Genomic DNA, 14,276 nt, shown 5'->3' on the forward strand with positions numbered 1-14,276 from the left:
ACGCGCAGTCTCAGGCTCACAGAATTGTAGAACCTGGCCTGGTAGCATGGATGGAGAGGGTGAGTGGTGAATAGTGAGTCTTCCATAAATGCCCGTGAAACACCACGCACTGTACTTATCTTCTATCAGCTACCAGCACTCACCAAATGAAGGCAGAGAGAACTCTGAAAGGCTAAAAGGCACAGCCAAAGACGAAGTCTGACTCCAAAGGTCACATTTTTCTAAGTGGCCTCCAGCCACAAGGGTTGCTTAAAGGCTGAAAGAACAGAGGGACAGTAACAGGTCCATAAAGCCCCGCATGTTCCCGCCCACTTCCCTAGCTAAAAGAGGTCAAAGGCCGCTGCCTCCACCTCTTCATCGCCTCCACCTCTTCGTCGCGTTTTCTGGCTTGGTGACTCACCACCTCTGCTCTTCAAAGTTAGGACTCCACATTTCAATCATCTGAGTCCTGAGCTACAGGTTCGTCCTCCTGGGCACACCAGAGCTGAGAACCCCACAGCTGAGCTATCTCTTTCCCCAATTCATCTCTATAAGACTCGAGACCTTTCTGCCTCAGAACTCAGAAAGCAATCCCAGTAGGCCCTCTCCTCTACCCGATATCACCAACCATCAAACATAACCCATCCTTTAGCTGGTTCCTCTTATCCTGCCCCTCGGGGCGGGCCTTACCCAATAGCATCTAGGCCCACTGGCCAAAGACATAAAAAGTAACCAATTATAGAAGAATTGTCTGCTAAGAATCTCCGCCTCCACCCTGAGGAGCAGACGTACTGACCAATGGGCTACCAAGCAAACGCAACAACCGCGCTGAGCAAATAGAGTGGCGGCTTGGATATCCAATGAACACTGAGATAGCCTTGCTTGGGGCGTAGCAGAGGCGGTCGTCAGGGGCGTGGCGGCAGTTGCCTGGGCGGGGCCGGTAGCGGCGGGAGCTGCGCTGGCCAGGGGTTCCGGCTGTATTTCTATGAGCGCAGCCGGCAGCTGCGGAGCTGCGGGAACCGGACTCCGGGCGGGCTGGACCGCGGGAGTCACCGAGCAAAGGTAAGACGTCGGCTGGGAGAGCTCCACCAAGCAGGGATCGCTCCCTGGAGGCGTAGGGCCAGAACCCCGAGTCGCGCGGTCCCCAGCGTGGCTTGGCCCATCGCACCGGAGCCCGAGTGCTCCGGATCCTTGGGGACTGTTCGGGGACTGTCACCTGGCACTGCGGGGATCCAGAGGGCTAGCTTGTCTAATGACGGGGCAGCCCAAACCACTGGTGGGATACGCCTTCCTAAAGGTCCTTTGTCCTCTCCTGCTCGAAGAACCGAGGTTGGGGACATGGCCGACGGAGGCCTCCTGGCTGCCATCCCCCGTTCTCATCAATGCTCAGTCTTGGTCCTGGGGAGGTATCTGCCCGGCCAGACTCAGGGTAGAGAGTGCAGGATGCTGGAAACCTGAAAGGGCCTGATTACAAGCCCGGATATTCGATGGGCCAATGCATTTTGGAATCCCGGGGCTCACCCACGACCGATGGGTTCAAGTTCTAGGGAAGCAATTTTTGACCTACTTGGAGGCGCACTTTATTGAGCTTGTGGGGCAACTGTTCTAGGTGCTTCGTGGGCTTTCCCCACAGCAGGATCTGTCCAACAGCGCCCTGGGCTACCTGCCAGGCCCAGCAGCCAGAGCGTCGACCTTGGAAGTGCCTAGCCAGAGGCCAGATGACAGCCACCTGTCTAGGATGCTTAGGAAGGGGAAGATTGTATGATCCATCTGTGAGGCCCTTCTCCATCCACCCATGCACTCTGGACAACATTTAATTACTATATCGAGGGTGGTACTTACCGGAGTCCACTAGATTCCAAGGGAGGTGTTGAATTCACCCATCATAATTTTTGAGGTCTTAGCTCTCAAGTGCACGTGTGCATACCTGCATGCAAACGGAATAGGTTATATTGAATGATGAACTTAATCAAGTGGTTCGTCTTAAGTGCGCAGTTGGGGCCACTCTTTCTTGTTCCTCCTTTATGGCGCCTCCACCAGCTGCTGGAGTTTTACCTGGCCCAGAGGCAGGTTCCAAGAGCAGACTTGGGAGAGATTGCAGGGTTGGCAGAGTCGACATGATCTGTGCCTAGAGCTTTTCAAGGACCATCGGGTTACAACCACATTAGGCAGAATGCGTCTCCCCCTCCTCATTGCCTCCCCTCATTTGCCTGGCTAGAAAGGACATAATCTTCTGAAGGTCAGGAAGCAGTAGAAATAATCATAACCTGCCTTACCCATGCAAAGATAAATGAAGCTTCGGGTAGACAGGTGGAAAGCAGACCGGTGAGTGCGTGCTGCTGATGGTCAGCGTGAGCTTAGGCTATTTCGAAGCTAAAGTGCTGAAGCTCATCTAATTCGTCCTCCTTATTGTATGGATGAAGAAACTTAAGGCCTGGGATGGTCACAAGCTGGCTGGTCATCACAGGGTCACGAGTAAGAGTTGTCCGATCCCTCGAACCCTAGGTCTAGGCAGGGCATGACTTGAATTCTTCTCCCTGCCGAGTTTTCATTCTTATTTAAGTTCTAGAGGAGCCCTGAGAGGGTAGAAGCACAGACTTTGGCATCTAAGTGCCTGGGTTTGAATCTTAGTCCTGCTTCTTCTAGCTGTGTAACTTGGGGCAAGTTAGCCAACCTCTCTGTGCTGGTTCCCTGTCTGGAAAGGCAAGGAATGATGCTGGTGCTTAGGTTAAAAGGTTGGAGAAATATGAGCTATCATATTTCTGGGTCAGTGCCTGGCAACATGGTTGCCATAGCAGATTGGCTCAATAGCATGTTGCTGCCTTTCCACGTGTCTTCCCTTCATCTCTGCCACCCAGAAGTTTTCACCCTTAAACGTCGTCTAGATTCTCACACGTAGTACTTCTTAGACACGGCACATTCTTTTTTCTATTTTCCTTGTCTCCAATCGGATAATGTGGTCCCCCCCCCACCTCCCCGTTAGTTCCCACCTTGTACCACACCACCCTGAAACACCAGTATTTCCCGGCATTCAAGGGATTAAAAGTGAATCTCTCAAAGTGGTAGACCAAAATGCCTACATGGCTTCTGCCTTTCCAACTCGAGTTCTTCCCACCCCACCTCCCTCCCAGTTGTCAGTGTGAGTCAAATGGATGAACTTTTTTTTTTTTAGATTAAGATTTCATGAGCTACCATATTAAGTGCTTTTCGGAAGTTAGGGGATCATGTGTCAGAGTGCATTTAAAGCAGGTCCCTTAGTCCTGTGAGTAGGGGGCACGGCGGCGGCAGCCTCGGGTAAGACAGGAGCACAGGACAGATCGTTGCTTGGCTGTCTACTTGTCCGATCTTCTGTCTGCACCCCCCTCCTCCTTCTCCCTCTTTTTACAGAGCTTGAAATAAAACAGATGGCCGTGCAGTGTGAGTCCTTTCTCCTCTCTAGCAGTTCATTCAGCCCCTTTACTTTCTCTTTCATTTACACTACCTCTTTGATGCCCTTTGATGCCACTAGGTCCTGAGGATATGTTGAATTCACCTGTCCTGCAGTGCCCACGGGGTTGGGGAGCAGCTTTCTGTAAATGAAAGCTTTCTGCCACCTTTGTTTCTGTATTGTTTTGAATTTAGCAGAAACCCAGTCCCCTGTGGTTTTCCCTTCTCTGGGTGTCACCAAAGGTGACTACTCTTCATTGATGGGCACCTAGGACTATAACCCTGTGTCTGGGGCTCTTGCCTTGGATCGTCAGCGCCCAGCCATTTTAGAAAAACATTGTTCTCTTCTTTGCTGTGTTCTTTGCCACACTCACCCCCAAGCACCCCAGCTGAATTCTAACAGAAGGATGGCTCCTTGTCAGTCATTCCCTCCTTCCTAAATTCACACCTTTCCCCTGGTCCTTTCTGACAGAGCCTATACTGTACTCTTGACTCACAGCTCCTGCCCTAGAGCCTAGCACAACCTCTGGCCCTGTCGTAGACAGGGGAAGAACTCTTCCCCCTAACCCCCTAAAACCTGGTTATGTGAAAACCCCGGCAGATGGACATTTCCAACATAATGGAATCCCATCTGGCAGAATTTCTGCCAGGGCCATAGCCTACAGTACCTGGATTTTTTATTGGATGTAGGATTTGAACCACCATTGACCAGTTGAGTTAATGAGCCCAGGGTTGAGGTGTTGTAAGCCTTTCTATTTCATCTTGCCTATCCCAGGAACAGATGCTGGAAGGGGTGGGAAACCTTTTAATGTGGTCAAGTGTTAGGATTATACCACAGCCTTTCGTGGCCCAGTATTTTGGCCAGTGCATCACTAAGATCTCTCTCCCCTCTGACTCCACTCTTCGGTGATGGCGTTTGAGACAGAGTCTGTGTGCAATCTAGGCTTGACTTCTCAATGGACCTCCTAAGTCCTGGGATTTCAGGCAGCAGCCATGATGCCCAGTGATTACAGCCATGTTAAGTCCCTGTGCTTCTTTTCAGCACTGATAATATACATGCCCTTATTTTGCATGAGGACTGGTTTTTGTTTTGAGACAGTCTCCTGTATCCCAGACAGGCCTCAAATTCACTGAACATCCAAAGATGAGCTTGATCTCTCAATCGTCCTGCCTCTACCTCCCAAGTGCTGGGATTACAGGCATCATCAGCCACCCCATCTTCTTTTGAGGATCGTGCTTCTACCTACAGATTAAGTTTTACTGTCTTGGTTCCAGGGCATCATGTATGGGAATTAAACATTTTCAGTTTATAGAATGACTGAGGTAGACTGATGAAGAACCTCACTATTACCAAAAAAGGTGTGTGTTCTGGACCAATCGGGCAAAACACATTACTCACAGAACCATTCTCTTATCTTTCATAGTCCTTAGGCAACAGTGAGATAAAGAATAGGCTAGGGGTTGGGGATTTAGCCCAGTGGTAGAGCGCTTGCCTAGTAAGCGCAAGGCCCTGGGTTCAGTCCCCAGCTCCGAAAAAAAAAGAAAAAAAAAAAAACAATCTCAGCGTATGGGGGGCTGGGTGGGGAGGATTGCCGTTGAGTTCAATATCAGCCTGGGCTACATAGTGAATTCCAGACCAGCCCGGTTTACAGTGTGAGACTATATCTTGGTGTGGGGGTGGGGCGCAGGGGGGTGATTCCACATTTATTGATGACTTTATTCGATATTGAAAAGTGCAAAGATTAGGAAGTAGACGCACATCTGTCCCGATGCCTCCACCTAGCCTTCCTCCTTAGAGACAGCCAACCAGTGTCAGTCATTTCTTCACCCTCCAGAGGTAAGCCCTGAACTCAGCATCTGCCATAGGCGGCACGCCTCACCCTTTCTACAAAACTGCTCGCAACCTTGGTTTCCCTCATTTTTTCCACGTCACCCTTTATGAAGGCCATCCATTCTCGACCCCAATTTCTGCCCTGGAGGACGCTGAGAAGCTCCCTTGTTTAGGGTGGCAGCTTTGCATGGGCGTGTTAAAGCATTCTGTGGCAGTTTGGACACAGATGTTTTTCTTCTTTGTCCTACTCCACTGCCTAAGGGCCTTGATCTGGCTCATTTTCTCCACCAATTAAAGCATTAAAAAGCAGGGGGAAAACCTTAAGACACAGCCGGTAGCAACAGGCAGCAAACTTTATTAAAAGTGAATTAGCAGGCACACATCACGAAGCGCACACAAGGCTCCTTACAAAGTGGAGAGGGGACATTCAGAAACCCAAACACACCCAGGGCTGGGAGCTGTGTCTCTGGGCCTGGGATGGGTCCCCTTCCCCTTATTTTGGACTGATACACTTAAACAAAGAAAGGGTAGCTGATACGGACCATTGCTTCAGATAAACATGTTCAGGACCAGCCTTGAATGCCCGACAGCCTGGACAGACAGATCAGTCAGAAGGGTAGCTACCCTTCTGGTGGTACAGAAAACCTGCCAGGCTTTTGTGTCAAGTTAGGAGGGCGAGGAAGAAGCCAGAAGTTTTCCCTGTGTGTCTACTCGTCAGGGGTCTGTCTGTCCTTGGTCCCTCACTAGGAAGGATTCCAAGCCTGAGAAAATGCCTGGAGAGGTAGAAGGCTTCTCCTCCTGGTTAGTGTGTGTAGTAGAGTGGGGGCAATGGAGAATAAGGAACACTTAGACCCTTGGGTTCCAACCGTGCCCTGCCCTCTGGGCAGAACACGCAGGCCACACCAGATGCAGTTCCTTGTGTTCTCTGGTGTCTAGAGACTTTCATCTCCAGCTCCAGTTGTCTAGCCCTGTGTCTGCCCAGCAGCTTTCCCTGTATTCTCACCTTTGAACCGCCTGCCCTTCCCCTCTGCACTTCCTGTTTGGGGAGCATTAATAAGGGCCGCACCCCTTTTCTCTTGCCTCAGAAGAACCCACTCTGCCCACTTCCATTGTCCCCAAATCTATGCATGACCTTTGTGGATCCAACTGGAAGGGCTTCCCAGGCCGGCCGGCCAGCCGTACTCCCACTGAGCCAGCTTTGCCTGCTAAACCTTTCCCTGGGGCTAAGCAGACGGTCTCCTCCTGGTTCCTCGAATTTGAGTTTCTGTGTTTACCACACTGATCTAAACACAGTCTTCTGGTCTTCTGTGGTTCCTGGATTTTGCCTATGGGCTTTGGGTTTTATCTGAATCTTCCTCAGCCTCTTTCTTGCTTTTATTTGCCCCTGATTATCTCTTGAGTCTGCCTTAGAGTCACCTTGGAAGTGACTGAACGTCCAAGATGTTAGTCAGTGAGGCCAGTCTTGAGTCATCACTTCCTGGTCTTTGCTCTCTGCTGGGCAGCATGGCATCCCTCCATTTGTGCCATGGGTACCTTGTGCGTTCAAGGAGAGGGGATATGGTTGTCAGTTATTCTTTTCTCCAATAAAAAAGGTAGAAACTGCCAACAAGTGTCCCCCAGTTGTTCACCATCATGCTGGACAATTATTTACGTACTGAGTCATACCAGTGAGGGCAGTGGAAAAAAGAAAAACAGGAAGTCCAGCACAGGCTCACCCAAATTCAAATTTTTTCAAATAAGGAAAACAAACCTAACATCGCTTATCACCTTCATTTTATTTATGAATATGTCCACAAATATGTTAGCATCTGAGGAAGTCAATGTCTTAGAATACAGATTCCACCCAGGCAGTGAGGGCGCACGGTTTTAGTCCCAGCATTCTGGAAGCAGAGGCAGGTAGAACTCTATGAGTTCAAGGCCAATCTGGCTTATAGAACTAGTTCCAGGACAGTCAGGGCTACCTTGTCTGGAAAAGAAGAGGAGGAGGAGGAAGAAGAAGAGGAAGAAGATGATGATAATAATAATAATGAGACTCTTCTACACAGGTCAAAAACCTGCCCAGATGGTTACTGGATCATGGCATTTGGAAGGGCCTAGATTTCCTGCAGAAGGTTCTAGTCATGATTTGCTCTCATGGTTTCCAGTGTCTTTGGTATAGACCACGAGTTTCTAGCATATTACTGAAGGATAAAACTGACAGAGGCTGTTGTCCTCCACCGACACCTTGGGGTCTGGATTCGTTCATGTGTGAAGCGCCTCACTGGATTCCTAAAGCAGTGAAGGCGGGAAGGGGCTGAGGCATGGGCTTAGCAGCCTTAGGTAAGGTTAGGATTAGGGAAGACCCTTTGGCAATGTTTACCTGTGTGCTTTTCTGAAGCATGTGTGTAAGCCCATTAAGTTCCTGATGTAGCAGGTGAAGGGGTGACTTCTCGTCAGGTCTCGGGTCCTGCTTGCTCACTCTCGTAGCACCAGCTCTCTGACCTTGTGCTAAGGTTTCCCAGTCTGGGACACAGGCTTTTTGTGATGTTTCCTTAGTTCTCATTAGATGAACCCACAGCACTCAGACTTCTTTGTTTATGTGAATGATGCTAGGAAACACTTGAAATGCCCACCCTGAAATGCTGGGATCACCAATAATGTTAGCTACCACACATAGAGCCTTGGCTACCCCTCATTTGTGTGTGTGAAGTCCTGATGAGTTGGAGCCAGGAAACCCTATTGTAGAGGAATACAGAGATGGACTTAGCACAGAAAAGAGGCAGGAACTTTTCAAATGAAGAAGTAATATGATAAATAATAACTGGATACAATAAATCATTTGCATCATCTAAACACACGGTCCAAATGGCAGCATCCAGCATCCAGCTCATATATCACGGCCACACATGAGCCCAGGAGCCATTGCCCTGAAGTTGACTGGAGCTGAAAGCTGGGGGTGAATTTGGAGCTCATTGGCTACCAAGGCTTGTGCTCGGTTCCTAAATAACCACTCCTTCATTTGTTAGCCTTTTACCGTGGATAGTTTAAGGATGCGCCAGAGATAGAATCCCGTATTGAGCCCCCATGGCCCTAGGGTCCACCACCCAGCTTATGAGGAATGGAGTTTCCTTTAGTCTTCTAGCTACTTTCCCCAAGCCACATTTATTCTAAAGACGATCCCACACATCATGTCTCATATGTAAATATTTCCGTGATAACTCCTCAAAATAGTCTTATTATACATCCGTTAACATTTTTAAAAATTAACAGTAATACTTTTAACTTTGCGTATGTAATCATTGACGAATGCAGTCAGCCTACAGCTATGCCCGAGATTGGCTGAGCCCCTGACTAGCTTCATTCTAGTCCGTTGTTCTCCCAATTATGACCCCGTTCCTTTGTGTCCTTGACTCTACGAGGTTGTTCTTTGGGACAGGGTCTCACGGTGTAGCCCAGGCTAGCCCAAAATGCACACAATGTTCCTGTCTTAGCTTCTCCAGTGCCAGAATTACATGTGCACCACCATGCCTGGCTTCTTTCCACATACTATGCTAGCATCTTACTTCTAAGCTTCATGGGTCCCCCCTATCTTTTCTCCTTATCCCTGTCTGATAGAGAAACCAGGTATGTTGTGGTGTAGAAAGTTTTATCTGCTTTTGAATAGGCAATGCATTAACACAGTGCACATGGTCAGGTACATCGCAGTAAAGACTGAACTATGTTCTCGGAAGTAATGACCGTTATTAGTGTCTCATATGTAGTTCAGATGTGTGTTATGTGTAGCCCAGCAGATGTGATACATTAATATCCCTTTTCTTCCTTTTTGATATAGTCTATAACATATTGTCCGTGGTTCTCTTTTCCTTGCTTATGTTCAGGTAACATGGAATGATGTATGTCACATATCATCGGGCAACCTATTGCTTTTCTCGTGTAACCATTTGTGAGATGGTCTATCCCTGGAAGTGGAGGGGAACTCAACCTTCCTAGGAGTTTGTGATATGACTGGAACCTTTGATGAAGGGAGGTGTTCACCGATTTCATGGGTTCAGCAAATGCTTGTGGAGCTTTTCCTCTTCTGAAGATGATACTGGGGGCCCTAGCACCTTTCCAGGGGACCTGGGCACCATGTGCCTCCCCAGTGGTTATAGCCTAATGGCTGAGATTCCTGTCCACACTCCGACAGGGCCTGAACTGTATTCATACCATAAACACCAGCTTCCTAGTGCTCTGGCTGCAGTTCCCTCTGTGTCTGAAATGTACATAGTGTTCACTCATTCCTGTCAATGCCATTGAAAAACTTTGGCCTGTACAGCAAGACCACGGAAAATGCCAAGGAGAAGACAGCCGGGGATATTTTTCCCATTTAGATAATAGTCTCTTCCCGCTGGCCTGTCATTAATACCACCCACTACAGGTCAGCCCCGCCCCCAGAGGAAGGTGGGTGTGGCACTGACATCATCACCATAGAGCTCCTAGGAGGAATGCAAATGTCTCCGTGTCCATCTTTGAATGGGAAAAGGCCTTCGAGAGCTCCTGTCAAGGGGACCAAAGGTGGGCTCCATCCAGCTCCAACATGGCGATTGCTCCCCCTCCTATATTCCTAGAGCCTTTTCCAGGGCCCAGCGCAAGGACGGTCCCTGGGCCTCAGTGTCCTTGCTAATATTCTAACACTGAAAGCTGTTGCAAGTACCAAATGAGGTAATGTCTGAGTGTACACTTTGTAAGTGGTAAATTATGAAGCTGGCCTCCACTGTCAACCCAAATGCATCTTGTGCCTCCTTTGAGAAGTAGTCAAGGTCGTGCATGAACATTGCAAATGCTTACTAAATGGTGAGCTACCCAAGTAGAATGCTTCCTATCATCCAGTCTGTTCCTTCATTCACGGTAAGGATAATGATGTCAGAGCCAAAGGCGGTATTAGATCCCAGGACAAGCTGGAATTGGGTGATGGAGAAGCTGGTTGTCTGCAGTGGTGGTGCATTGTGTACTGGAGTGTGTGTGTGTGTGTGTGTGTGTGTGTGTGTGTGTGTGTGTGTGTGTGTAAGGGGGGATGGGTGTATTTGTGTGTGGTGAGTGTGGGTTATGGGTGGTTTGGATGTGTGTATATGGGTGTATGTATGGTGTGTGTGTGTGTGTGTGTGTGTGTGTGTGAGAGAGAGAGAGAGAGAGAGAGAGAGAGAGAGAGAGAGAGGGGCGATGGCTCACATGCAGATCAAACAGTAGACTAGCCAAGCTGAAAAAGTTACCATTTGTTTCTGGTTGAGGTCCTCAGTCTTGGTGGATATACCAAGTCCCTTTTGGCCTTCTGTAGTGCTTAATTAGCATAATGTTTGTATCTTTAAACTCATACTAACCGGACGTTTGACCCTGGCTACCTCATTTAAGCATCTCAGTGACTCTTCAAGAAAGGTTCTATTATTCTTGTTTAATGAGGTGCCAAAAGGTTAAGAAACCTGCCCAAAGTCACACAAGTAGTGTGTAATTCAGGCCAAGTTTGTCTTGGCCTGTGAGCAGCCCCTCTCCCCAGCCAGCACTACAGATCAGAGGAAGTCTCTCAGTAAGTGGAAACCTTGCAGACATCAATTGTTCTAAAGGATGCAGTCCTGTTTCCCTCAGATGCTAAAAAGGAGGCTTATTTTATAATCCAAATGGCCTCTTGGTCTAGATTAACACAGGATTAGTGCTATTCAAATGAGCTTATGTCCACTAGAAAAACTCGAGAGAATGTTGTGGCATTGACAATCTCAGCAGAGCTGCAGAAGGCTGTGCCTTATAAAGGTCTGCAGCATGTGTCGGCCCCTTCCAGTCCGTGGGATGGAGGTGGGGGGTTCCGGATCCATTCCCTTCCAGGCAACTGCTTGTGCCAACTGTGGCTTATCTATATTTTCGAGGCAGCCATATCTGAAGTAGATTTCTTAACTTTTTGGCTTACTGAGATATTCTTTAGTCATTGAAGAAAATCTTCATCTTGGATGGAAAAATGGTTTGCTGGATCTTCAAGATAGTTTTTAAAATACCTAAAAGCTGCTGAGGTCATATTGAGCCCAGGTCACATTGAGCTTTCTCTCTCAGTGCACAGCGGTAAGGCAGCTGCCTACCTCTCAGCCTGATGAAATAATCTGGGAAGAAAAGATAATTAAAGGAATCACAGTGGTGGTGCTTAATCCTAATTGAGTCTGATGCCCACTATGTTCTCAAAAGCATGGGTTTCCAAATGTGTAGAATGTCAAATAGGAAGAGTTAATTCGAAAGGCATTGGCTGGAATCCCCAGCACGGAGAGTAAGGAGAGGTGATGCGTCATTCTTATGACGAGATGGCACTAGCAAACTTCCTAGTCACGATTGGCATTTTCATGTGAAGGTAGGCCACTGCAGTCTTAAAATCTAGAGGAGGTAGGCCCGAGATACAGAAGTTCCTACAAGATGAGTTAGACGCCATCGAGGACTGTGGCTCCAGTGGTGAGTGACGATACATGTCCCAACAGAGCTGATAGCATCCGTGTGGCACCAGCTTCCAGACTGACTCCTGGAATTCCCCTTGTGGAGGCATCATTCCACAGTGACTCATGGTTCTGCTCCAAACCTATCCCTCCGGTTCTATCTGCCTCACACTGCTCGGCTGTGACCTTGATGTCTGTGCACACCCCATTTCTGACTCTCTTCTGTTCCATCATTCCTCCAGGATCCCCAACTGCCACACCATCTCCCTTTTCCCTCTGCTTCCTGTTTGAATTCCTCCAGGGTTTGTTGTCAGCCCTGAAGGAGTCCGTTCTTACTCCAGTGGGTCACCCAGCCTCCCACTTTACGGATATTGTGCATTCCACTTCTTGCACAGTGCCCACTGAAGACAGACTGAAGCTGAGGCCTTGGATGCAGTGGGCTTTTGGTGAAATGGCAGAACAGGGTGTGGTCTGTAAAGCACCCCCTCCCTCACAGTTGGCATGACCCCCTCTCACAGTTGATACGAATGCCGCTCCAGGAGCCTCTGTCCTTTTCATTTGCAAAGCACTGCCTTGGCCACTTCAAGCAGGTGGATTCATTTTCGGTAAATGCTTCTGTCCTCTTCCTAGTTGTGGAGAAGAATTTGTTCTACTTCTGTTGAAATCCCCTCCCTTGCTGGCAGCTTCTTACTTCCCGGGACACTCCTCCCAGGACACTGATGAAGTGGTGACTCTAACATTTGAGGAAGGCGCTGCAGAGTAAGAGCTCCAGAGCCCTGCTGTAGGGGCCTGCCTACCAGTTGTCAGTGCATCACCACCGACGGCTGGGTAGGAACCTGGAGCAGGTGCTGCTGACTATGGGCAAAACTGGATTTGAACAAAAGTCAAAAAAGGAAAGTCGCCGGCAGACTAAGGGTGGTGGTTGGGACTCACACTCAGGCTTTAACAAGGCTGAGGAATTTTACTTCTAGAGTGGGAGGCGAGAGAGAGAGAGAGAGAGAGAGAGAGAGAGAGAGAGAGAGAGAGAGAGAGAGAGAGAGCGCGAGCGCAAGCGCGCCAGAACAACAAACAGTAGGGTGTTTGTATTGGAGGGATGGGGAGTGGGGAGACAGGAACATTCGAGGGTGTGAACTTCTATTTCTTTATTTGGCAAAGCAATTCATTTAGCTCAAACCCCAAAATATACCAGCCCAGTGTGCTTCCTTTTGAATTTGTATTTTTCTAGATTGTTCAGTATCCCCCATGCAAAGATAAAGCCAAGCTCAGGGCTGCCTGGAGACAGATACCTGGCCATGTGTGTTAAAAGTCCCTTACTGTCACTTTCAAACTAACAGTTCTCTGATCCTGAATCATTAAGGTAGCTCTCCTTTAAGGAGTTCAGATATTTTGTGAGCCTTTCATGTCTGTAGATACTTTGTGATTCTAAAGGGACTTTAACCCACACAGTTTAACACACCAGCTTTTCCCCCTTTTTAACGTGTAAAGGAACTTATTCTCTCTCATTTTTAGAAGTACAGATTAACATGAATTGTTTTTAAAGATTTATTTTTTTTCTATGAGTACACTGCACCTGTCTTCAGACTCACCAGAAGAGGGCTCGGGATCCCATTACAGATGGTTGTGAGCCACCATGCGGTTGCTGGGAATTGAACTCAGGCCCTTCGGAAGAACAGTCAGTGCTCTTAACTGCTGAGCCGCTTCTCCATCCCCCTAACAAGATTACTTGGCAGAATCGGGGCTCAAACTCAGGGCCTCTGATTCTAAAACCTGTGTTGGATAGCTCACGTGTGCTCTCGAGCAGGAGACCTACCCAAAGCTGCACAGCACCGCATGCGCAAGGGAGAACAAATCTAGATGTCATTGGTAGAACTGTAGAGCGTGTAAATGAGGCTCTTTCCCCTCTGATATCCGGACTCCAGACCTTCTGGGTCTTACCACCTAGGTTGTACCCTCGACGTGTCAGTTCTCTGAATCCTCGTGACTGTAGCAGAGGCTGACCCACACTAGTATCCAACCCACACTACCCTTCCTTCATTTTAGCCCAGGGACCTCAGTGTCAGTCAGTGGTTCATACTTAACCCTGTTGGCTGCTCACACCTGTTGTCTGAGACTTGGACTCCATGGAGCCACGTGACCTCCAGGCCTGCTGCTGTGGCCTGGCAAGAGGCTCTTGTTTCTACTCATAGCTTCCAAGGCACTTTTACAATGTGAAGAAAAGCGTGCCTTCCAATGCTGTGCACACTGCCTTCTCTTGCCCCGGGAGCTTCCGTCAGTCTTGGGAAAGATCTGGGAGCCGTCATTACTGTCTATCCTTGTATTAAAGGGTCCAGTGGTATAGCCTTGAGGAGAGCTATTGCGCTCACAGCTGAAAGCCACGGACCTGAGAAGGGCAGGAGAAAGTAAGCTCAGCTCCGACAGGCCTGGGGAAATGGGACGAGTCAGCTTTCCCTGTGGCCAGGTGAAGGGCTTGGCATACTGGTCAGATCTCCATGCAAATCTGCTGTTTGGTGCTTACCATGGTGAGATGCAAGGCTGTCCACTTCCTAACCATGCTGACTCCCACCTGCACACACAGCCCCTGTTCCCTCCTTTCTAAAAGCTTCTCATCGCTTCTCGGC

The 14,276-nt window shown here is 48.7% G+C and overlaps 1 protein-coding gene and 1 pseudogene across 1 annotated transcript in view; both read left to right on the forward strand.

The window, feature by feature from the left end:
* Positions 1-922: 922 nt before the first annotated feature.
* The window catches only part of Abhd2 (abhydrolase domain containing 2, acylglycerol lipase), an 81,145-nt gene continuing 67,791 nt past the window's right edge, over positions 923-14,276 (forward strand). Inside the window, exon 1 of the mRNA NM_001106275.1 lies at positions 923-1,041. The gene's annotated coding sequence lies outside the window, so the exon portion shown is untranslated. The remainder of the gene's footprint in view (positions 1,042-14,276) is intronic.
* LOC120100454 (U2 spliceosomal RNA) overlaps positions 14,264-14,276 on the forward strand; it is a 149-nt pseudogene continuing 136 nt past the window's right edge.

This window comes from Rattus norvegicus, chromosome 1, assembly GCF_036323735.1.
Source record: "Rattus norvegicus strain BN/NHsdMcwi chromosome 1, GRCr8, whole genome shotgun sequence".
NCBI lineage: Eukaryota > Metazoa > Chordata > Mammalia > Rodentia > Muridae > Rattus > Rattus norvegicus.